The 25883-nt window shown below is 39.3% G+C and overlaps 1 long non-coding RNA gene across 3 annotated transcripts in view; it reads right to left on the reverse strand.

Annotated features, from left to right (window-relative positions):
• Positions 1-4618: 4618 nt before the first annotated feature.
• The window catches only part of LOC134297982 (uncharacterized), a 31043-nt gene continuing 9778 nt past the window's right edge, over positions 4619-25883 (reverse strand). The window contains exons 2-4 of one of the 3 annotated variants that reach the window (XR_010004938.1): positions 11294-15205; positions 10743-10994; positions 4619-7264 (exon numbers count right to left, since the gene is read on the reverse strand). This is a non-coding gene — a long non-coding RNA (uncharacterized LOC134297982). Of the gene's footprint in view, positions 7265-10742; positions 17368-25883 lie in introns of those variants that run through there. The other 2 variants (XR_010004941.1, XR_010004936.1) reach the window with 2 other exon arrangements.

Here is a 25883-nt window from a genome sequence, read left to right on the forward strand (position 1 = left end):
GGAAGGAAGAGAAGGGATCTACGTTAATTGCTGCAATAACATGTTTCATGCGTATGTCTATGTTTGATGTTTTTATAGTTTTAATGGTTTAATCTACAATTATATGTTTTTGATTTAGATATGTGATATATTTTTATATGTGAGGCATTTAATTTTTCCATTTATTATGTTGTAAACTGCTTTGAGTCCCCCCAGGGGTGAGAAAGGTGGTATAGAAATGCAGTTAATAATATGAAGAAGAAGAAGAAGAAGAAGAAGAAGAAGAAGAAGAAGAAGAAGAAGAAGAAGAAGAAGACAGATCTGGGAATAGGGAGTCAGCTTGCGTTAGATGGGGTCATACTCCTTTAAATATTATTTTTAAAGCAGTGTCCAGGAGTACTTTTGCATAGTTAAAGCTAGTGTACCAACTGCACCCGTTCCTGGAGAAGTCATATCTGGCCATGGTGATACATGCCTTTGTTACATCCTACTGTAGTTGGACTACTGCAATGCACTCTCTGTGGGACTGCCTTTGAAAAGTGCTCAGAAACTTCAGTTGGTCCAAAGAGCAGCAGCTGACTGGGACTGGCTACAGGGAGCAGACAACTCCTCTATTGCAACAGCTCCACTGGCTGCCAACTCATTTCCAGGCACAACTCAAAGTGCTTGTTTTGACCTACAAAGCTCTCTATCGCTCTGGTCCAGGTTACCTAAAGGACCACATCTCTTTCTATGAACCTGGGAGACATCTACAATCTGCTGGGGTGGGCCTTCTCTCAATCCCACCACCCACTCAAGCACATTTGGTGGGAACATGGGGGAGGGCCTTTTCAGTGGCTGCTCCTAGACTGTGGAACTCTCTCCCAAGAGAGACCAGGTGGGCCCCATCCCTGCTGGCCTTTTGCAGGCAGGTTAAGACCTTCTTCTGCCAGCAGGCATTTGGAAAAAAATAGAGGGCAGGCTTTGGGGAGGTTGTGGGTGGGCTGGTGGGGGGGGGTGAGTTTTAAAAGTTATTTTAAATGTATTTATTATATTTTAATCTGTTTTCAGATTAAATTTACTATTATACTATTTAATATACTATTTAATTGTTTTTTTAACTTTTGTATTGCACTTTTTAAACTTGAATACAGTGTGGGGTTTTTCGCCACCTTGAGTCCCCACGGGGAGAAAGGTTGGCTATAAATAATAATAATAATAATAATAAGAAGAAGAAGAAGAAGAAGAAGAAGAAGAAGAAGAAGAACCCCCCTTTAGCTAGATGGACAAAGAGCCTGCTGGAAAATGCTGGTCCTCATCCCCAATGCTGACTTCCAGCAGACCATGAACAACCAATACTGTAGATTGGTCTCTAGGGATCTAGTGCCTTGTGAGTGTTGGGGTTGCTCCTTAGAAGGATCCTAATGCTACTAGTTTACCCAAAACATCATCCTCAGCTATTGTAATGCAATACTGCTCACCATGCCGTAGTTAAAATGCTAAACAATAATCTCCTCTAGGGGGAGATGTTCAACTAAGCTAGTCAGTGGTAGCTCTTGGTTGCATATATTAAGTGATTGGAAAATATGCTATGTCTGCTTGCAGAAAGGGTTTTTGGACTGTAGAATGTGTGATTTTCTTGGAGAACTTCCACCTAATACTTCTACATGGTCTTGAAAATTTTCTTCCTTCACATTTTGATCTGAGCCTTATGTAACTTTTTATTGATCATGTCCGAAATAATATGACTGACTGACTGAACAGGCCAGACTTGTGTGGTTGGCTTTTGCTGGTATAATCCCCAGTTATTCCAATGTAGCAACCAGTCTAGACATTGCACCTTATGAGAATAACGTAAATAAAAATGTTGGATTCACATATAGTGCTCTGGCTATAAAACTTACAAATAGGAGAAACTGTGTTGCAAAGTACTGACATGGCACCAAAGAAATAAAGATGCTTTGTATGAGACCAACCCATGATTGTATACCATGCTTGGCAGCAGGTCTGCAGAGTCACAGGCAAAGTTTCTCAAAGATCATCTGCTGCTCAAAGATGACAGGAAATGTAAATAGAAGGAATTACCCAATGGGATATTATTTCAACTGATTTCAGGATCATTAGGAAACTATTAATTCAAAGTTCACCCTCAGAGGTGAACATCAGTGGACGAAGATGGATGAATGCACCTATCTGTTCAGTTCTGTGCTAATTTTACACTTGTGAATTGTTAAATCTACTCTTTCCCATTTGCACATTACTTTACATGTTGGTGTTTTTAGGCTGTACAAAAATTGCTTGTTTAAGTATACATTTTTTCCTATTCACTGCAGAGCTAGGAACACATTACTTCCAACCAGATAGGTATTTTCCCATTTGTTACCCTTGGTGTTTATTATTTGAACTAGATGCTCTGGGAAATCATCATTGATACTGATTATATCATGTAGTGCAGCAGTCATTTCTGTTTCTCAGGCCTTGAGCTTAGGATGCTCCTGAACGGAGAATCCTATTCCTGTCAACAAACAGAACACAGAAAGTTTACCTTTTTTTGGACAGCGATTTCAAAAATCCCCTAGTGGTTGGGATTTTGAGAAACCATAATCCAGAAAAAGTAGTATTTTGAATTGTCAATGAATTTAAACTTCTTATTGTTTAGGCTAGCAAATGAACCTTTTCACAAGAGGTTTTTTAAAATTATTATTTTACATTTAACTAATTACAGTACTGTATCAGATGGGATGAATTGTATATCAAATTGCTTCAGATATGGCTTGCCCAAGATATTGCTGGCTTTTCGATCTGTCCCACGCAGCAGAACAAGAGGACATTCCTGCTCTGTATTCTATATTATACAACTTGTCACACCAAATTAATCACTTGGATAGCTAAGTAGAACACATTTTTATTCTGGAATTTCTGCTGGGGTGCAGAAAGGAGGCGATGGGGAGAAAAGTCTTTCATAGAGACTACCTTATTGTATATGAATTTGGAAGATTTGGAGATAAATTTTTCTATCTGCAAAATCCAGGTTTTCTATAATTTGTTAGTTCACCCTGGTCATATAATAATAATAATAATAATAATAATAATAATAATAATAATAATAATAATACTTTATTCTTATATCCCACCCCATCTCCCCAAGGGGATTCGGGGTGGCTTACAAAGGGACCATGCCCAAACAATATAAAAATAAAACAGTAAAAACAAATCCAAACACAGCAATAAATATATCAAGAAAAAGCATACAACAACAACAATTTAAAAACAATTAAAATATGTTCAGTGCCCTGGAGCAGTATAGTTGGTACTTCAATCTTCAGACTAAGGGCGAGGAATAAGGTTAACAAGGTGCAATGCATTATAACTTCTAGTGGAATGGTATAGCGATAAGGTGCAAAGTGTTGGAATAGAGAGTGGTAGGGGCTCACTTTGATGTTCTTCTTAATTAAAAATGGTTTGAAAAAAACAGGTTTTCAGATCTTTTCTGAAGGTCAGCATGGGCACTAGTCTGATTTCTTTCAGAAGGGAGTTCCAGAGCTGTGGAGCCACAACCAAAAAGGCCCTTTCCCTTGTCCCCACCAAACGTGTTTGAAACGATGACAGGAGTGAGAGAAGGGCCTCCCCAGTGGATCGTTAAGTTCGTGCTGGTACATAATAGGAGATGCGGTCACAAAGATAGGCAGGACCTGAACCGTTTAGGACTTTATAGGTAATAACCAGCACTTTGAATTGGAATTGGACATTTATCGGCAGCCAGTGGAGCTGTTTCAATAGAGGAGTAGTCCTCTCCCTATAATTTGATCCAGATAACAACCTGGCCACTGCTCATTGTACTATTTGGAGCCACCTGAGCCACCTTCAAAGGCAGTCCCACATAGAGTGGGGTAACTAAGGCATGGACCACAATGGCCAAGTCAGGTTTCTCGAGGTATGGTCACAGCTGGCGCATACGTTTTAACTGTGCAAAGGCCCTCCCAGCCACCACCAAAACCTGAGCTTCAAGTGTCAGTGCAGAGTCTAGGAGGACCTCCAAGCTGCGGACCTGTGTATTCAGGGGGAGTGTGACCCCATCCAACACAGGTTGCCACCCAATACCCTGATCAGCCATACGACTGACCAGGAGGACCTCTGTCTTGTCTGGATTAAGCTTCAGCTGGTTCACCCGCATCCAATCCCCCATAGCGGACAGGCACTGGTCCAGAATGCAAGGGGCTTCCTTGGAATTTGGTGGAAAAGAGTAGTAAAGCTGGGTGTCATCTGCATAGAGATGGCACCCAACGCCAAAACTCTGGATGACCTCAGCCAGCGGTTTCCTGTAGATGTTGAAAAGCATGGGAGAAAGAATGGAACCTTGCGGGACCCCACAGGTCAAAGGCCAGGGGTCCGAGCAGGAGTCTCCCAGCTTTACGATGTGAGTACGGCCCTCTAGGAAGGAGCGGAGCCACTGCAGTGCAGCACCCCCAATACCTATTCCAGAGAGCCGACTCAGACGGATATCATGGTCGATGGTATTGAAAGCCACTGAGATGTCCAAGAGAACCAACAAGGACACACACCCCTCTGCGGCATCAACCAGTCAGTAACAATCCTTGTCCCATCACAGGAGGGCGTACTCTTCAACTGTCTTCTAAGGTTTAATTTGTTGCAACTCCAGTGTCAACAAAAGGAGGGGGGAAAGAAAAGGAAAAAAACACACATAAATACACAACATACAACAATGACCCCACCAGTTAATAGAGCACTAATCATTTCCTCGCTCTAACTAGTAGAAGACTGAAGTGTTGTCTCACGATGGAAAAGCAAACCACTCATGGTAACTAAAAATGTAGCGCTGATGGTGGTGCTTCCCTTTTCTGTTCTTTGCTGCTCTTTGCTCTGGCGATTAAGCAACTGCCGCCGACCTTGATGTAAACATGAACACAGGCTTGTGGTCCAGAAGGCAGGAAGCAGGAATGCTATTGTAGAAGCTCTTCCCTTTACATTTAAGTAATAATATGGTATTGATCATTTTAAAGAAATTTAAAATGCTTGCTTTTTCTACAGGTAAGAATATTCATTAACTCCATTGATCATGAAAATTGAGTGTGTTGCTTACACAGCTTGAGAAAATGACTTTGTGAACAACTGCTGTAATTGTTGTCCAGTGAAGGCAGTCCCTTTTTTTGGAAGCAGTGTGTCTGAACATAAAAGTTTACCAAGTTTCAATTCTTTTCCTTTATTTGGAGATTTAACAACTAACAAGGCAATCACACACATACATTGTAAATATGTTCTGTTGAAGTTAGTGGGACAAACATGCAGCCCTAATCTATCAATTAAAACTAACAGCAAACATCATATCTCTCACTCATGATCCAATCATTTTAAGGTTAATATTTAAGTTCTGATTTAGAATATTTTCTCACTCTTCTGTAGTCATACTCTTGCAACCATCCCACAGATTTAAGACCTGGGCAGAACACATATACCCACATAAGCATACCAAGGTTCTAGGGCCAGCATCAAAGACCTGTTAGATTGGGAAAATTCCCAGAAATCCCTGCCAGTTTGGCCAACAGTCAAGAATTCTGAGTGCTGAGGTCCAAAACACCAGGTGGAATAAAAGTTGAGAATCACTGGACTAGAATAAAGATACCAGAATATATAATGTTGGACCTAAATTCCCTAAACTCTAGGAATCACTAACACCAGAAATTGATATAGAGTTGTACTACAGGACCTAGAGATTCCTAGAAAAAAAGTTTATCTAGGTATTTGTAGATCATCCAGTGCAATGATATGGTCAATTTCCCAAAGTTCACCATGGAGTTGTGTTGGAGGACCTAGAGATCCTAAAGAGGTGCCCTCTTAGATTTAAAAATATTTGTAATCCTTATTTAGCTACAGTGTTCCCTCACTTATCGCGGGGGTTAGGTTCCAGGACCACCCGCAATAAGTGAAAATCCGCAAAGTAGGGACACTATATTTATTTTAATATTTACACATTATTTTAGTAGTTATATACTATTATAAGTCTTTATCAACCAATCATGTGTTGGTAAATCGCCTCCTTCTCCTCTTGTTGCTGCTTGGGCTCCTTTTCTCTCCCTTTGGCTTCTCCTTCCTCCCTTCCTTAGGCTGTAAATTGTAATTTTTTATGATTTATAATAATCTTTTAGAGTTTATTGAAAAACCACGAAACAGCGAATCCACGAAAAGTGAACCACGAAGTAGTGAGGGAACACTGTATTGCTATATGCAGAGAGATCAATGTTTCAGCAGGCATATGAACCCTGGACATATACAGATTTTTTTTCTTTGTGGAATTTAAGATCTCATGTACAATGCAATCCGTTTATAAGAGATACATTGTTGAGGTTACTGTAGATTTTTTTGGAGGGCCTTAGGAAATTCTTAGATATTTTGTCATTTTGTCAGATGCAGCCAAATGAAACCATGATTACCAATCATGCTATACACTGTACATTGACAATGACATATTCTATACATTTTACGGATGATAATATTTTACTGTTTCATTTTGGCAAGTGAGAAGGTGTTCTCCCAGTTTTCTCACCACTGCCAAGAAATCAAATGTTTCTGCACAATTTTTGCCCAGCATTCCCGTAGTTTTTAAGGGAGGAAATCATTCTATGCAGGAACAAATGTGCACCACTGTTGTTTTCTGCCAACAAAACTCCAGCAATGTAACAAAAATACTGCACAACAAAAAAAAACCTCTTGCACAGAACACAAAAATATTGCAAAACAAAAGTGTGAACCCATTTTTTGTGCTGGTGGAAAAATTTTGTACTGCTGTTTTTTGCATAACCACAGCAAGCTTGGCCACAGCACAGTTGTGCCTGTCTGGAAACAGTGTTTTGTGTATGTTTGTGTGTGTGCAAAACCCCACAATTCCTACATGTGCATTTCTGCCTAATACCATTTCCTGAAAGACTTCAAAACGTATGGACACTGGATGAAAACTGCATAACGTTCCTACTACTGTGTCTTTCTTTCTTTCTGGGTTTCCCAAGTCTCATGATATCATTTATTCAGCCAGTGGTGCAATGAGTTAAACCCTTGTGCCGGCATGACTGCTGACTTGAAGGTTGGGTAGCTGACCTGAAGGTTGCAGGTTTGAATCTGGGGAGAGAGGGGATGAGCTTCTTCTGTCAGCTCCAGCTCCCCATGCAGGGACATGAGAGAAGCCTCCCACAAGGATGTAAAAACATCAAACATCCAGGAGTCCTTGGGCAATGTCCTTGCAGACGGTCAATTCCCTCACACCAGAAGTGACTTGCAGTTTCTCAAGTCATTCCTAACATGAAAAAAAAATTATTCAGCTAAGAAATGAACAAATTGTGAATATTTCCCAATCTTTAATTACCACAGTTTTCTTTAATCTGGTTCTTTACAAATATATTGCATTACAATTCCTATCATTCCCAGTCAATATGATCAATCAGTGATTATAATGACTGGAATCAGAGAGATTTGTAGTTCAGCACATCTGAGGAGAACCATATGGGTGAAGGAGGCATTGGAAGTTATCACACAGACATAGGTTAATATGATACTTGAATGAGTTTCATAGCAGGAATGCAAGTCCTCTTACAGCTCTTCAAAGCAATGTGAAATAGATTATTTGTATAGCTGGTGCAAAGAATTGCAAGGAGTATGACTAAAATGATTAACAGATTCTGTTGGATGTAGTAGCAACCTTATGAAGCCTGATGCCCTTTTGTAATATACAGCATACATCAAATAGATTTAAAGATATTCTCCAGTAACAAAAAGAGAATATGAGCAGAAACTTAACTGCCTATCTGCTCTGGTGCATCTCCTTTTTTATTATATTTTTATTGATATATATATATAAAGTTAAGGTACATCGAAAGAGTGAGAACAATTTTTGTTGAGAAAGTAAAGAAAGTTAGAAGAGTAACAGAAAAAGGAGGAAAGACAACCCCCCCCCCCCCCAAATTCCTGTGTCCTTTAGTAGGTACAAAAAAAGTATATATATATTTTTAAAAGGTTGTGACTTCCATCTTGGCCTTTGCGATTCCAATTCTGGATAACAGTTTCTTGGTCGGGGGTAAAAAAGATCTTATCATCAATATAAAATAAATCAGCTATTCTTTACTTCTCCGTTCTGAGAAAAAAGACAGATAGGGAGAAGAAAGAGCCCAGAGAAGAAAGGAAGAAGAAACATAGAAATTCATCCTATTCGTGCTATTCATTTTCTTTTCCTTTCGTATTCCTCTACCTTGGACCAGTCTGTATATTTTATCGGGCTTCCTGAATTTTTCTTTAGTAAGAAAGTTAGTTTGTCCATGTCTTTAATCTCTCTCATTTTCTGGATACATTCCTCTATATTTGGTATTTCCTTTTGCTTCCACTGTTTTGCAAAGCTAATTCTAGTGGCTGTGGTCAAATAAGTGAACAAAATACGCAGTAATGTTATGTTGTAATTACTGTATTTACGAATTTAGCACCAAAATATCATGATATATTGAAAACATTGACTACAAAAATGCCTTAGATAATCCAGAACCTTGGATAAGCGAGTCTTGAATAAGTGAGACTCTACTGTATTTCCCCTTCTGTTGACCACTCCAATAATTTGTTATAAATTTTTGTGATTGTCTTATTTTCCATTTTTAAAAATTTGTCCCAAAATTGCTCACTTTGACTAAAGCCAATTGCTCTGTCTTTGTTATATAATCTGCAAATAGTGTAGCCAGGAAATATTGGTAAACTTATGTTTGAGCTCCTCATGAGATTTCAAAGTTGTTGAACCCTTTGTTAATAAATCCTTATATGTTGGCTATTTGGACCAGCCTAGTAATCTTCTTTGATTGGCCTCCATAGTGGATAGCCATATCCACTATGAATAGAAGTTGTTTTTATATTTTTGCCAGATCCTAAGTAGTGAGGATCGTATGAAGTGGTTCCCAAAATTTTTCTCTTTTTTCTCTCTCTCGTACCAAACGTAAGAGTGCCAGCCCACCCGCAAGTCACGTACCTCTAAGGAAAGCAATTTTTCTCTTTTTAGATTCATCCAATCCTTAATCCAGGCTAAGGCACATGCATCATGGTATAATTTTAAGTCCAGGAAACCAAAACCACCTCTATTTGTTTTTTTATCCATTAGTATCGTGTATTTAATTCTGGGGTTTTCCCCCTTCCATACAAATTTTAAAAGGTCTTTATTCCATTCTTTACGTATTGTTACGTATTATTGGTAAGTTTTGGAATAAGAACAATAGTCTTGGTAAGACATTCATTTTTACCAATGATATCCTTCCCAAGAGGGAAAGATTTAGGGCTTTCCATTTTTCCAAGTCTTTCCTTATTTCGTTCCACACTCTTTCGTAATTGTTTGTTAGTAATTGTCCATTTTTTAAAGTGATCCATATACCTAAATATTTTATTTTTGTTGCAATTTGTAAACCTGTTTTTTTGCTTGTTTCATCTTTGTCATGTTCTTTGTTAGGATCATCGGGTTTTTTCTTATTCAATCTAAAGCCTGCCAATTTCCCAAATTGGTCTAATTTTTGTAACCAAGTTTCTAAGTTCTGGCATGGATTTTCAATTATACCTATTATATCATCCGCAAAGGCTCTCTTTAATACTCTTTAGTAATAATTCCAGCAACAATATAAAAATAAGCGGGGATAGGGGACAGCCTTGTCTAGTGCCTTTACTAATCTCGAATAGCTCAGAGGTTTGTCCATTAATTTGAATCTTGGCATATTGTTTGTCATATATCGCATTGATTGCATTTATGAATTGATGTCCTAAGTCCAGTTCATGCATTAAGATGCTCTGGTGCATCTCCTTTGTGAATCTGCTTTTTCTTCTTGTACAGTCTAATATTGGTCAGGTTTTACCTAAAATGACATGTACCAGAATTTTGCTTCAGATACACTTGTACAAATTTGTTTGTTTGTTTTGTAGACCCTGAGAAAGCTCATTGTTATCTGTATAATCCCAATAACTCATTTCTTTCCCCATCAGTGATTGGTCTTAAACAGCCTATTTTTGGGGGCAGATGTAAACTTTTGCTGCCAACCGCTAGATCCAGATGTTCAAGCAAAGTCTCAGCATGACCTAGAGCAGTGATTCTCAATCTGGGGTCTCCATATGTTTTTGGCTTTCAATTCCCAGAAATCATAAGAGGTGGTAAACTGGCTGGGATTTCTGGAGGTTGTAAAGTCAAAAACAACTGGGGACCCCAGGTTGAGAACCACTGACCTAGAGGCTTTTATAGCCCCCTCTAAATCTAACCAGCCTAGCCCTATGACATAAAGTTCTAGTGGATCAGCACAAGTTCAGTAGCTCAGAGATCTCAGCATTCCGAATGCCCAAATTTTTATTGCCATTTTTCTCTCTTGGTCTTTCCAATATAGAAGAAAAGCATGAAAATCTGTATGATCCAAAAGTTCATTCAACCCACATTTTCACTCACCTTGTATTTTTACCAGATCATGGCATTGGCTATCTCAGATACTGAAATTTCATAGTCAAAACCTGAATGCTATGAATATCAAAGGAGGCAGCCTCTGATTATGTTACGTATTAAGCATCATAGATTAAGTATCAACTGCACATTCTAAAGAAATGGAGAAAATATATTCATACTCTTTTCACACTTTGCCCTGATATTACTCTCTTTCAGCCTGAAGACCAGAGAAGAGGGGCCAGATACTGAAATCTGAGAACCCTGCATCTACACTTCCTGGTCTATCCTCACCATAATTCTGTACAATGTCTGCTTTTGGAATGAGACATACCAGAATGTAGCTTCATAATCCTCTTCGAAATGAATTCAAGTCCCCAGGGCCAGATCAACTACATCCAAGAGTATTGAAGGAACTAGTGGATGCTATTTCAGAACCACCGGCAATCATCTTTGAGAGTTCTTGGAGAACGGGAGAAGTCCCAGCAGATTGGAGGAGGGCAAATGTGGTCCCTATCTTCAAGAAGGGAAAAAAGGAAGACCCAATTACCGTCCGGTCAGCCTCACGTCGATACCAGGCAAAATTCTGGAAAAGATCATAAAGGAAGTGGTCTGCAAACACTTAGAAACAAATGTGGTCATTGCTAATAATCAACACAGATTTATCAAAAACAAATCATTCCAGACTAATCTGATCTCTTTTTTTGATAGAGTTACAAGTTGGGTAGATGCGAGGAATGAAGTGGATGTAGCATATCTGGATTTCAGTAAGGCCTTCAACAAGGTCCCCCATGACCTTCTGGCAAATAAGCTAGTCAAATGTGGGCTAGGCAAAACTAGGTGGATCTGTAATTGGTTAAGTGAATGAACTTAAAGGGTGCTCACCAACGCTTCCTCCTCATCCTGGAAAGAAGTGACGAGTGGAGTGCCGCAGGGTTCCGTCCCGGGCCCAGTTCTGTTCAACATCTTTATTAATGACTTAGACGAAGGGTTAGAAGGCATGATCATCAAGTTTGCAGATGACACCAAATTGAGAGGGATAACTAATACTCTAGCAGACAGGAGCAGAATCCAAAATGATCTTAACAGATTATAGAGATGGGCTGAAACTAACAAAATGAAGTCCAACAGGGACAAATGCAAGATACTCCACGTAGGCAGAAAAAATGGAATACAGAATGGGGGACGCCTAGCTCGACAGCAGTATGTGCGAAAAAGATCTTGGAGTCCTCATGGACAACAAGTTAAACATGAGACTACAATGTGATGCGGCAGGTAAAAGAGCCAATGGGATTTTGGCCTGCATAAATAGGAGTATATTGTCTAGATCCAGGGAAGTCATGCTACATTCAAATGTATTTATTCTATTTTGTATGTATTAATTTTAATTCAATTTTCTCTCATGTTTCTGTTATGTTCTAAGGCACTGTATAAGTGTCTTTGTAAGCCACGTTGAGTCCCCCTTAGGGTAGAGAAAGACACGATATAAATAAGGTTAATAATAATAATAATAATAATAATAATAATAATAATAATAATGCTCTATTCTGCTTTAGTCAGACCACACCTGGAATATTTTGCCCAATTCTGGGCACCGCAATTGAAGGGAGATGTTGACAAGCTGCAATGTGTCCAGAGGAAGGCAACTAAAATGATCTAGGGTCTGAAGAACAAGCCCTGTGAGGAGCAGCTTAAAGATAAGAAAAGGCTGAGAGGAGACATGATGGCCATGTATAAATATGTGAGGGGAAGTCATAGGGAGGAGGGAGCAGGCTTATTTCTGCTGCCCTGGAGACTAGGACTCAGAGCAACGGCTTAAAGGTACAGGAAAGGAGATTCCACCTGAACATCAGGAAGAACTTCCTAACTGTGAGAGCTGTTCAGCTATGGAACTCTCTGCCCCAGACTGTGGCAGAGACTCCTTCTTTGGAGGCTTTTAAACAGAGGCTGGATGGCCATCTGTCAGGAGTGCTTTGAATGCAATTTTCCTGCTTCTTGGCAGGGGTTTGGACTGGATGGCCCATGAGGTCTCTTCCAACTCTATGATTCTGTGATTCTATGGTTCTACAAATTTTAGCAAATCTTGGTCAAGCTGTTTACATTAAGGAGACATAAAGTAGTGACTGACTGTTATTTGTTTACTTTGTTTTAGATACGCTCCTCACTCCCTCATTGAGGGACGTAGAGCTGCTAACACTTGGCAAAAATTAGATGGCATTCAGACATAATACAATACTGACTCAAAATACATGAATAAATAATAAATACATAAATGAAAAATGCAAAAATTAAACAACAATACATGATAAAGCAGGGGTCCCCAAACCTTTTAAACAGGAGGCCAGTTCATGGTCCCTCAGACCGTTGGAGGGCCGGACAATAGTTTAAAAAAAAAATACGAATAAATTTCCATTCACACTGCACAAATCTTATTTTGAAGTAAAAAACAAACAAAATGGGAACAAATATAGCCTTAATGTTAATCGTAATCATAATCATAATAAAAATAATAAAGAGGGTTGGAAGAGACCCCTTGGGCCATTTAGTCCAACAAATGTCCACCCAGCCTCAATGTTGCTTTTAATAATAATAATAATAATAATAATAATAATAATAATAATAATAATAATAAAAAATCACACAGTCCTAAATGCTTGGGAAGTGTTCAACTTGTGATTTTGTGATACAAAATCCAGCAATAATATCTCGTTTGCTGTGTTATACTGTGTCCTTCTGTCAATAATAATAATAATAATAATAATAATAATAAAGAGGGTTGGATGAGACCCCTTGGGCCATTTAATCCAACCCCCGTCTACCTTTGTGCACCAAAATCACTAGCAAAGCACCCCTTAATAATTAATTAATAATTAATTAAATAATAATTAAAATACCATTATAAACAAGCAAAGCTTTGGAAGGCGCACACCGGACTGCCCGTGCCTTCCTCAGTGGAGGAGGAGGGAGCCACCGCCGCATCGGGGGCCGGATAAATGGCTTCGATGGGCTGCATGTGGCCCCCGGGCCTTAGTTTGGGGACCCCTGTGATAAAGCATATTAAAACTAATTATGTTAAAAACCAGTTCCTGGTCCTTTCTCTCATGTCAGCAGTGAGTCCAGGCAGACTTATTTTGAGTTGTGTGGCATACCAAGGTGGAAAGATCAGTTGGGGAATGTTAAACACTCCCTTGCACAGAGCCAGCTTCAGATTTGAAGGGTACCTGGCAAATCTTCCCTTTGTTGGCCTACTCGTCCTTCAGTGAGTCCTGGACTTACCTCGCAATAGTGCCAGGCAACAGCAGTTAAGTCTAACTGCCAATTTAATTTCCATCAGTGTCCTGCTGTGACACTACCTTGTGGAATGCAAAAATTAAACACAACACACAAGGTTACTCAAATCACCAGGTCAGGATATATAAATGAATTGGAAACTGAAGTTAGGCCCTGCCATGACAGTGGGATTAAAGCAGCTGCTTGATGGGGACCCCAGGGGTGTAGCTATGTGAAGTGGGAGTAGACATACATATTATGCCCTCACCTGCCTATTTTTTTTTTCACTCCCCAAATTTTAAGCATTGGAATTACTTAAATCTCAGTGGAGCATTTAGAAATTCAGATTATTATTATTATTATTATTATTATTATTATTATTATTATTATTTTATCTGCATTTCTATACCGCTTTTCTCACCCCTGGGGGGACTCAAAGTGGTTTCCAAAGAAAATAGATAAGCAAAGTTACGATGGAAATGTGAGCATAGCAAATAAAAAAAGTTATAGGATAGAAATTTTTTCAGGACTAAAAATGTGGATACTGAAAGCTAAATTCATGGAGTGGTAGAATTCTTCTGTGTGGAGCCATACCCTCATTTTGATCCTCCCCATAGCTGTAGCCCTGGGTGATACTGGCCTTAACCTTCTATTCCTGGTCCTCCCTCAATAGTATCCTAATTGCATCTCTATTGAAGGCATGTAGAGCTTTGAAAGGTTACCTTTGGGGACTACAAGTCCTAGGACCTACCCATAATGGCTATTTACATGCTCTGGAAATACAGACTCAAATTTTGGCCCTCTTTCTTTTTCCAGTTGCAAAAAAAGGGGGGGTCTCGCCTTTCTCATTTTTTGGATGGGTGCATATGCAACGAAGAGTTACAGACACATTAGGGCAAGCTCTTAGCAATTTTAAACAAAACATAATTCCAAAAATTAATTCTACAAAATTACTGAGGGTACAGGAAAAATAATATAAAGAATCAATGGCATATTAACTTAAGGAGGGTTAGGGCTGGCAGAGCACTCTGAGGATCAATTGGCATTTCATTATTATTTTTAAATCTGAAAGCAGAATAGAGTGGTACCATCATTTCTCTTGATCTAGAAATTTGTCTACTATAAATGTGGCCTAACATTGCATTGGCTTTTCTTTACTTTTTTCTTTCTCTTTGCTTCTGTATTACCTACCATTTGCCCTCCCCATTCAAACTCTTTGAAATTGTGCCTTCAAAATCTCACTTTTAAGAAACTTCCATCCATCCTGAATTCCCTTCTCTTTTAGGATTCCTAACCATGGGTTCAGGCCTGTTACCACACCCACAACATAAAATAAAAAAGGAAAGTGCTGCAACTCTAGGGATTAGCTGATACAATATTGTACATTCACTGGTAAAATTCATAATTAACCTGTATTGGACTAAACAAACTATAGGCATTACATACTTTTTGTTGTTTATTCGTTCAGTCACTTCCGACACTTCGTGACCTCATGACCCACACCAGAGCTCCTTGTCAGCCATACTCCTGCAAAAGGCAATTGAAAAAATCCAATCCAATCTGATAACAGTTTCAAATGTATTAATACAAGCCTCCCTTCTCCCAATTCAAAATACAGAAGACAACTGTAGATGTAAAATAGATGTTGATTGTCATTTACTCAGTTTTCACTTATGGTAGTAATTCATAGGACTGCCATAGCTGAAAGCTAACTTAATGACAATGAACAACAAATGCCAGCACAAAGCCATAGTAAGAGTCCAGTTTTTAATTTTTATCAATATTTCAGGCAGGCAAATGGACGTCTTTAATCCAACATTACACAGAAGACTATAAGCACTCCCTTGCTTGGTGAAGCAGCACAGATTTATAGAAGACGTTTAAATAAACCCTTTGACTCTTGTTCTCACATTGGAGATACTCAAATTGTCAAATGTTAGTACCAAGAATTTGCAAAACCAAGTTTTCTCCATCTGCAATGCTGTTTTTGCTTGTTAATAATTCACAGGTCATTTTTGCTGTATAACACAACATACTGTAAGGGTTGCATGTAAACTGGAGTGTATGTTTATGTTATTCACACACAGGCTTTCAATGTTCCCTAAAACTTGTTGTCACGTTGTCATAATTCTCACAAGAATGCAACAGATTTAGAGACTATTTTTGGCATACAGGAGTCTCTGTGTGTGTTTTTACAGGTCAGAGCTTTCTAATGTTAGTAATTGGATTTCTAATTAGTTTTTCAAGTTTCTAAATTTGGAATTTCCAGCAAACAGCCAATGTAAAAGTACAGTGACAGAATAAAGAGAGTAATAATTATGAATGTTTCTGGCTCTGCTCCATTGGAATCATGGTTCACTTCCTAGTGTCTTTTCTAACCCTTGGAAAGAACATAAATAAAGTGGTTCAGAGTGTTCAGCCAATTTAAAAGCTTGGTTGACTGCATATTCAAACCCTTCTAATTGTAAAGGATGGGTACCACAAATTGTGTAGAGCTGCCCCCATCATGTTGCCTCAAAAATAATTCATTTTGCTTATGGATGTAAACGGTGGTTTATTTTATTTATTTAGAGGGGAATGTATGAAACAAAAGCAGCTTAGATGCTTCTATCATTTAGTGTTTGTTCAAACAATAATTTATTCATAGTGTTTAATATTTTCCTCCATTCTGACTGGGTTGAGCTTCAGGCAAATATATATTTTTCCCCTCACTGAGATATATTTCCAAGGCTCCCGTTTCTAGTGCCAATACAATGCCTGGAAACACGAGAAGCTTTTGGCATGTGGAGATGTCCTTCCCTGCCCCCCATTTTGCTTCTAAAAGAAGATGACTTGGCAGCAAAGGGATTGTGTTCAAAATGAACTGGAGGCCTATTTATTCATAAACTGGGTACGGATGAACCACTGCTGGGTATTTGCAAATTGATGCTGGTTGTTTGCCAAACTCCAGAATGCATACAATACACTCTAAAGACAACCTCTCACAAATGAGGAAGTGAACAAATATTTAAAATATCGATTGAAAGACATAGTAGTGTTTAACTTGTGCTAGAGTTTGCTTCTGCCATCTGTTCTTTATTAGAGACCACTCTCTTGACTATCCTGACTGGTGTTAGGTGGAGGAAAATCTCTAAATCAATTCATTAATATATACAGTTTGACACCATTAAAACTGCCATCGTTCAACGCTGTGGTCTCATGGGAGTCGTAGCTTTATAAGGCCTTCACTGTTCTCTGCCCAAGAGTGTCAATACCTAACAAAACCACAAATCCCAGGACTCCATAGCATTGAGCCATGACAGTTAAAGTGGTGTCAAACTGCAGTAAAGATGCAGCCTTGGCCACAGCACTGTAGAAGAGGATGACCTCTTCAGAGGAAATTGCCTGATTTGATCAGGCTAAAATTTTCTATTTGCCAATGTATTCTGTCCAAAAATGCAATCTCACTCTAATCATGGGTTATTTATTGTCTACTATGTTATTTTATTGTTCTCTCCATTATGTTGTTTTCTTTGTCTTACAACTGAGCTTTTTCAATTTGTTAAAGTTATGGTTTTTAGCCAGCTGCCCTGAGAGACATGCATTGCAGTGACATATTGAAATGGTCTGGCTTCTGATGAATTGGTCATGCTAGTTGGGGCTAAGCTTAGAAAGGTGATCCACCTGATATGTTCTATATCAGCAGAATTTTTAGTTAAATATAAAGATTCCAATTTATCTTGCACATCAAGGGTAGTAGAACTGCATTATACAGGATTGTAGATGGGGTCAGAGATAATTCTTTGAACTTCCATATTGTTTTTTCCACTTATTTCCGCTAATGCCTATGCTCTTGATAGGCAGGAGAGGAAATAGCATCCGGTAGAGGTGTGCATTCGTATAGAATTGCTATTCGTTTTGTGTAGTTTCATTTGTGCCGTCTCATTTTCGCATTTATGTCCCGTTATCGAAAATGGGCTGCCTATAAAACACAAATTTTCATCTGGCTTATGAAAAAAGACAAAACATTTTGGGCCATTGGCTGCAATGGGAGGGCTTCTGAGGCTCACCCCCCCCCACCTCAGTTTTTAGGCTAGTGGGGTGAAAATCGGCACATATGGAGGGCATTTTGAACACTTTTAGCCCTCCAACTTTTAAAATGTTTGGGTCTTCCCCAGAGTATTGTTGTTGTTGTTGTTGTTGTTGTTGTTGTTATTATTATTATTATTATTATTATTATTATTATTATTATTATCAAGACCCATGGATCTACATCGGATGTAATTGGGAGGCCCTGCTCTCCCATACTCAGCTTAGAGTGCCAGAATAACAGATGTTCTTAATATTAATATAAATATTATTATCAAGACCCATGGATCCACATTGGATGTAATTGGGAGGCACTGCACTCCCAGACCAGGTGAATGGTCGAAACAAAATGATAGTATGAAGGAAACGAAGGAAAAATTTTGCGCACATCTCTATTATCTGGCAGATTTTTTCATTTAGCTTGCAATTCATTTTCAAAATCACTCAAAATGGCTTACAAAACAAGAACTACTTAAACCTTGTATCGGTACAGTTTTATTCTATTACCATCCTGACAGAGGCTTTCAGAAGTTGGCCCCACCTAGGTAGATGGAAGCACTTTCTGTTTTGGACTCTTGCTGACATGAGAATGGCAAAAATCTTGCTGATTTTCTTCCAACAATGATATTAGAGGGATTCTGGGAGTTGTAACCCCCCCCCCCAGCCCCCTTTCCTTTGTTGTCTGCTGTCATGTCAGCTTCAGTTCATGGCCACTCTGTGAATAAATTTATCCAAAGATGGTTGGTCACCAACTGCCATGCTCAGGGCTTGCAAATATAGAGATATGATTTCCTATTTGTAATTGCAGCATATTAAAAAAAATAGGGTGAGGATGCCTGTATGAAAATGGTGGGAGATAAAAGTGTGCTATATGATAAAAGTTTCTTATGAAGGTGCCACCACTAAGTTCAAAGAAGTATTTCATAACTTACTGTTGTTTAAAGCAGCTTGAAACATCAAAACTACACAATAGGGGAAACTTTCCAAAATGATTTCATCCCAGGAGAAGGACTGGTGAAGATCAATCCATGGAGGCCTTGTTCTGTCATAAAAGATTGTACAAACTAATCCTTATTTAAGCCCTCTTTTTGCAGAAATTGTTTGTTCTTTTCTTCTTCCAGCAATGTTTTCCTTCTTGTGAATATCAGAATACTACCGTCTTATCACTGAATTGAATTTAAAAGAAAAGCAGTCAAGACCAAATTGGGTTCATATTTCTTCTAATTGAACAAAACATGCCTTTCAAATAATTTGTGAGGGTTGAAAGCACTGCCATTTCCCCCACAATGAACAAAAGAGATGGTTTCACACTGTTATCCGCCATCCACCAGACTTCTGCTCTACAAAAAACAATATTATTACAAGAGGAAGAAACCCAGAAACCACAGCAAAAATAAAACAAACACAAAAACATATGTGAGTAAAGGAGCAAAAATGATAAACACCAACAGAGACACAGAACAATCCAGAAAAATAAGCCAAAAGGGTTTTTTTAAAGAGGGACATTATATTCTAACTCAGTAGGTCACACCTGCATGGGATTTTTATAGGGAATGTGCATGTGCACAACATTTATCTCTAGTAGTTGATCCAAGAGAAAGGATAAGATGACCTTCTTCTGTAGTATTTTATGGACATGTGTTAGCCTCACAACACAAGGGAAAATTATACAGCATTCATTTTTGATACATAAAATTGTTGCAAATGAAATAATAGGAAATCAATTTATATACCTCAGATTAATAATAAGGAAAATATTGGGCAGATGTGGTTGTGGTTTATGGACCAGGAATTGAGGCATCTCCACCTGATATAGAGAGAGGTGGAGTGCCCTTTCCCCACTCAACCCATGAGCCACCAATGGATGGTAGAAAGCTATCATCCCTACAGTTTTGCCTTCTAATCCTCCATGTTCTCTACCATAATCACAGTGAAAATTGTAGAAAAACCAGGATACACATGCATGTGTATATCCATGCTACTACGAAGCCAAGTAACAAGCTTCAAGTCTAAATAGGACAATAGGTCTTGATATTTTCTTCATTCAAGCTCAACAGCTATTACAGTTTTTCTTGTGCATTCCTCAATCATTGTGTAAGCAGAACTTGGGGCTGGCAGAACCCACAGTTGTACCATAGCACATATGTTAATGGCATTGCACAAAGAGGTATCTTGCTGTGACCTCCCTCAAGCCATGAGGAAAGGCAGGTAAGAAATAATAATAATAATAATAATAATAATAATAATAATAATAATAATAATAATAATAATAATAATAATTTTGTACCTCCCTGTGCAACATCATTATGTAAGAGGAAATGGGCAGGGGGCTCCAGGATTGGCTGTGTTCTTCTACCCACTGATTGGACTTAAGGCTGTGCCTGGGTGCCTGCCAGCTGACTCTCAGGCACTCAGTAAAGAGGGAGCAGGCTTGTAGTAGAGGCAGAGGTTGTTTCTTCCCTTTTGAATGAACAAGAACAGCCAGGATGTGTCTAGACATGGCCCTCCATCTTCTTGGTAGCCAAGAGAACAGAAATATACCTGGATACTTAATAGCTGTATTGGGGAGGAACTGGGAAAAAGTAAACCTCCTTGTATTTGGTGGTTATAGGCCCAGATGTGTCACATTGTTATTGATGTGGCAAAACAGATGCATTGTAAATGCAAACATTCCTGTTCAAGTGTTTACATATATTTATGAGGTGAACAGGACACTGCTGATGGCTTGTTGTGGAAAAAGCTAAACTCTTGCATGCTTACAATGTTCTTTTAATGACCAACTGAAGCAGAAGAGGAGGCATAAGTTAGTGGTGTTCCAGTCGGGCCAACAGGTTCAGTCTCCTTCTTTTACTACCTGATAGAGTTACTGCCATTATAAAAGTGCAGAAGAGTAAAGCTGGATGGAGCTGCATAGTTCTGTTCTCATGTATCATATCATGAGGTGTTGGGAGTTCTAAAATTCATTGTGGAAAAGGAATTTAGTGCTCAGAGAGGTCTTTACAAAAGAAGTTGTTAGCATTACTTGAAACTCCATTTTGCTCACTACAGTGTTATCATTATTTGTAAATATATTGTTTCCTCTCTTTGGAACTGCTTTTAGACTAGTCAAAGTTGATAATGTAAAGAGGAATTTTTACTTACTAGAAACTGTTTTTGTCAACCAGTGCAACTGAAGACAAAATAGGGTAGATATATGTAAAAGTCTTTTGATATTAGCCTGTCGCTCCCATTAAAGTTCAGGATGAAACTATTCCTTCTGGGTTTTGACAAATATTGCTGAAATACATAACTTTCTGGATCTATTTTGCTTCTTGCGGGAAGAGGCTCTCAATTGCTTGCAAGGAAAGAAATTATATCACTGGAGGAACATGCCTTATGCAATGGAATGCATTTAACTAGTTGCTTTTTCTCGTCATTTTAATCAGTATTAATATTTATTTCTGTCTTTTTAAAAATAATCTTAACCAAAGGAATGTGTTGTCAGAGAGATATATAACATGATGTCATAGGTGTGTACTTCCAATACATTCCTGAAACTTCCATGACTTCAGTCAAAGTCAGGACTCCATTTTCAAGAGGCTATCTCTTGTTTGATATTTCTAGAGGTAGGTTGCATAAGGAAGGGCAAATAAGTGGGACATTTGTGTTGCAGAATGATAAGTGGCATCAAGATGAGGATCCAAGCAAGCAACAAGCTAGTGGTTGCTGGATGACTTTTTCATTATTAGGAAGTATTATCATAAGTAAAAGTGTTTAAAGGAAGGAGGAGTTATGCTTAGCATCAGGATGAGATGAGAAAAATTCTCTAGATTGTTTGTTCTCTTCCCATACCACACCTGTTCTGCTTCTGGGTTCACTTTATGCATTTAGTGGGGCTCTGTCAGGAAACAATAACTTATAAAATCATCACCATACATAACTGCTGCTGCTGCTCATTCATTTAGTCGTCTCCGACTCTTCATGACCTCATGGACCAGTCCACGCCAGAGCTCCCTGTCGGCTGTCACCGCCCCCAGTTCCTTCAAGGTCAAGCCAGTCACTTCAAGGATACCGTCCGTCCATCTTGCCCTTGGTCGGCCTCTCTTCCTTTTTCCTTCCATTTTCCCCAGCATCGTGATCTTTTCCAAGCTTTCCTGTCTTCTCATGATGTGGCCAAAATACTTCAGCTTTGCCTCTAATATCCTTCACTCCAGTGAGCAGCCGGGCATTATTTCCTGGAGGATGGACTGGTTGGATCTTCTTGCGGTCCAAGGCACTCTCAGGATTTTCCTCTAGCACCAGAGTTCAAAAGCGTCTGTCTTCCTTTGCTCAGCCTTCCTTATGGTCCAGCTCTCGCATCCATAGGTTACTATGGGGAATACCATTGCTTTGACTATGCGAACCTTCGTTGCCAGTGTGATGTCTCTGCTCTTCACTATTTTGTCAAGGTTGGCCATTGCTCTCCTCCCAAGAAGTAAACGTCTTCTGATTTCCTGGCTACAATCTGCATCTGCAGTGATCTTCGCGCCTAGAAATATAAAGTCTGTCACTGCCTCCACGTTTTCTCCTTCTATTTGCCAGTTATCAATAGGTGTAGTTGCCATGATCTTGGCATACATAACAGGTTTGCTTATTCGTTTATATTATTTCAAAAAGTAGATCTAGAGAAAGAGTAGATCAAGTGACAGTCTATAGGTCCCTAGGGGTCCTGTATAAAATATATTAGTCACAGTAATGAAAGTATCAGGAAAATCCACTTGCATGCTTGTTATTGTATTGCCCTCTCACTGCAATGTTCTACTGCCATGCTGCCAATTAACAGTATTTCAGGAAGCATATTACCATCTCAGCCCCTGTTACTTTGATGACCCACTTCATGACAGAGGGCAGCTGCATCTTAATTCAGCACTGATTAGTTGACTATAACATCCTCCTTAACAGTACGGTAGCAGCTGATGTCTCAGGGCCCATCCAGACAGGGCCCCTAACGCGGGAGCTCCTGCGGTTTTACTGGATCTGTCCAAACAACCTCTCCGGTAAAACCGAATTAATTTGAAACAAAGGGGGAATATCCTGCTTTGTCCCAAATTAATTTGATACACCATTAGACCCATGTCTTCCTGAAAGACCTGGGTCCAATGGAGTATGGCACTGTAGAGACTGACCCCCAGGTAGTCCTGGGTCACTGAGGGGTCAGTCCGCACAGCACAATTTGCTTCTTCATGCCCCGTGGCCCAGAGAAGTGAAGAGGGAACCCACCCCCTCCCCAAATCCCCCCTATAATGTTTAAAATAACACAAACTGTACTGAGCTGCCATTATGCCTCTTTAGAGCTTCTTGGTGCCATTTGCTCCTACATACCCTCCCCCCCCCCCCAACTCCTGGTGTAACATTGATACATGCTGGGAATCTCCAGAGACACATAATAGCGGCCTGGAAAAATTTTATGTTATTTTAAAGATTTTAGGGGGGATTTGGGTTGTCTCTATTGTAACACAATTGTTACCAGGCTACAATGGAGACGGCAGATGGGAAAGCCACTTCTTTTGGGCACCCATGTAGACAGCAATGTGAGAGAAAATGGGTTGCTTTAACCCATTTGCTCTCACGATAAATTGCTGTCTGGAAGCAGCCTCACATATTAGTGGGTTTATGAATCCACTCCAGGTTTTTGATTGTTTTAACAACGGTTCATGATGCTGAACCTGTTTGGGAATATGCCATCTAAGGCTCCTTCCACACTGCCCCTAAATCCCAGGATCCGATCTCAGATTATCTTTTTATAACAGATTATCTGGCAGTGGAGACTCATATAACCCAGTTTAAAGCAGATAATCTGGGATCAGATCCTGGGATATAGGGCAGTGTAGAAGGGGCTTAAGAGAAAAAAGAGATTCAGGAGTTACCATGACTATTCGTACTACTCACAGCATCTGAGTTGTTTGTCTCAGTCTGCCAGCCCAGCATATTTCTGTCCTGCTACTCAATCTCCTTGAAAAATTGCTCACTAAGATTTATTGGGTTCTTACAGAACTCCTGTGTTCTACAATGACTATTCCAATCTTGTAATATAAAATACTTTATTGTAAAGTACGTTGTAAGCACAAGAAACCAGAAACCATGCTTGAAAGCCTCATTTTGTTTGCAGTGCTGTATTTGCTCAGATGGGCTCATTGCCATACTGTTAATTTGTGGAGTTCATATGATCCTGTCTTCTCACATTTGTAGGAGCTGCAGTTTACTTTACACTCATTCTCCACCCACATACAAATGTGAGAAGAATATTTAGGAAAATGCTGCTTTCCTCACACAGAAGCAGTCATTGGGTCGCTGCTTCTAAGGAAGCTTCATTTACGCCCCATCCAAAGCTGAATAAAATCCCATATTTTCTGCTTTGAACTGGAATATATGGCAGTGCGGACTCAGATAACCCAGTTCAAAGCAGATATTATGGGATTTTCTGTCTTGAAATTCTGGGTCATATGGCTGTGAGGACGGGCCCTAAGTTGGCTAAATATTAAACGTATGTGTTGTCAAAGGCTTTCATGGCCAGAATCGCTGGGTTACTGTGAGTTTTTCAGATTGTATGGCCATGCTACTGTAACAAAAAACTTGCGGCAACCCACTATGACACATACATTCCTACAGAAGAAATGCAAATGCATGAATACACGAGTTGGAAAGCATTGAGTGGTGATGTGAAGTAGCTGGAAATTCTAATCTCACATCAAGCATAACTTTAAGAAGATTTGTTTATCTGATATCTTCCCTGGCTTCAACAATTGGGACCCAAACCAGCTCATGCCATGCTTTAAAAAAGATACAACTCAAAGTACAAGAAGCTTTACCATTAAAATATATGGTAGTTAAGCCATTTATTATTATAAAATATAATTTTAAAATACAGTATTTAAATCCACATCAGGGAAAAGCAAGAATGGGTTAAGTAACAAATCTGGAATCACTGCTCTATCATGGAAACTCACTAGGTGAGACACACCTTGGGCGAGTCACACACTCTCCATTTTAAAGGAAGATAAAGGTAGCCCACCTGCCCCTGAACAAATCATGCCAAGGAAATCCTGTGGGTTTTGTTTTGTTTTGTTTTGTGTCAGGAGCAACCGGAGTTGCTTTTGGAGTGAGAGAATTGGCCGTCTGAAAGGACATTGCCCAGGGGACGCCCGGATGTTTGGATGTTTTACCATACTTGTGGGAGGCTTCTCTCATGTCCCCGCATGGAGCTGGAGCTGATAGAGGGAGCTCATCTGCGCTCTCCCCGGGTGGGATTCGAACCTCGCAGCTTTCAGGTCAGCAACCCAACCTTCAAGTCACGAGGCTTTTATCCCCTAGGCCACCGGAGGCTCCTAATCCTGTGTTAGGGTGGCCTTAAGGTTGGCACAAGTCAGAAATGAATTGAAGGCACATGGCAACAAATATATTTGTATCTCAAATGACAATCGTCATTAATCACACACAGAATGTATTTGTTGTTATGTGCTTTGACGTTTTTAGTTTTTTTTCTAATTTATGGGGACCTTATTCTTGGCAAGGTTTCACCACAGGAGGTTTACCATTGGAGGCTAAGAGAGTGTGGCTAATCCAAGATCAATCAAGGGTTTCCTTGACTGAGCAGAAATTGAAACCCTGATCTCCTTGAACACAAGTCTAAGGACCTCATCAAAAGGGCCCATGGACTCACCACACACTGTCATCCAAAATCTACCACTGTTTCAAACTGAATTGAATTGTCTTCTAGCATTTGCTGCAATAGCAAACAAACATCCTCAATCTTCTACCTGACATTCCTTCAGGTATTTAACCATGGCTACGTTTCAGTCTTCTGTTCTCCAAGCTAAACATACCAAGCTCTCTTATAACTTTCTCACGATGTTGGTTTCCAAATCTTTTCCCATCTTGGTCACTTTCGTTCATTTGCCAATGCCCTTTGAATTGTGGTATCCAAAACCAGACACAGAAATGAACAGTTCATATTACTATTACATGTTGTATTTTGGAATGTGATTTCTAAAATCAGCCATTTTCAGGATGGATCTGACTCCATATCATATGCAAGATGGCTTGGCTGTCTGTGCTACCAAAATTGGATAGGATTTTGTGCAGAATGCATGCCTGATCATGATGATTAGAAGTCAGCACT

This window comes from Anolis carolinensis, chromosome 1, assembly GCF_035594765.1.
Source record: "Anolis carolinensis isolate JA03-04 chromosome 1, rAnoCar3.1.pri, whole genome shotgun sequence".
In the NCBI taxonomy this organism is placed as follows: Eukaryota; Metazoa; Chordata; class Lepidosauria; order Squamata; family Dactyloidae; genus Anolis; species Anolis carolinensis.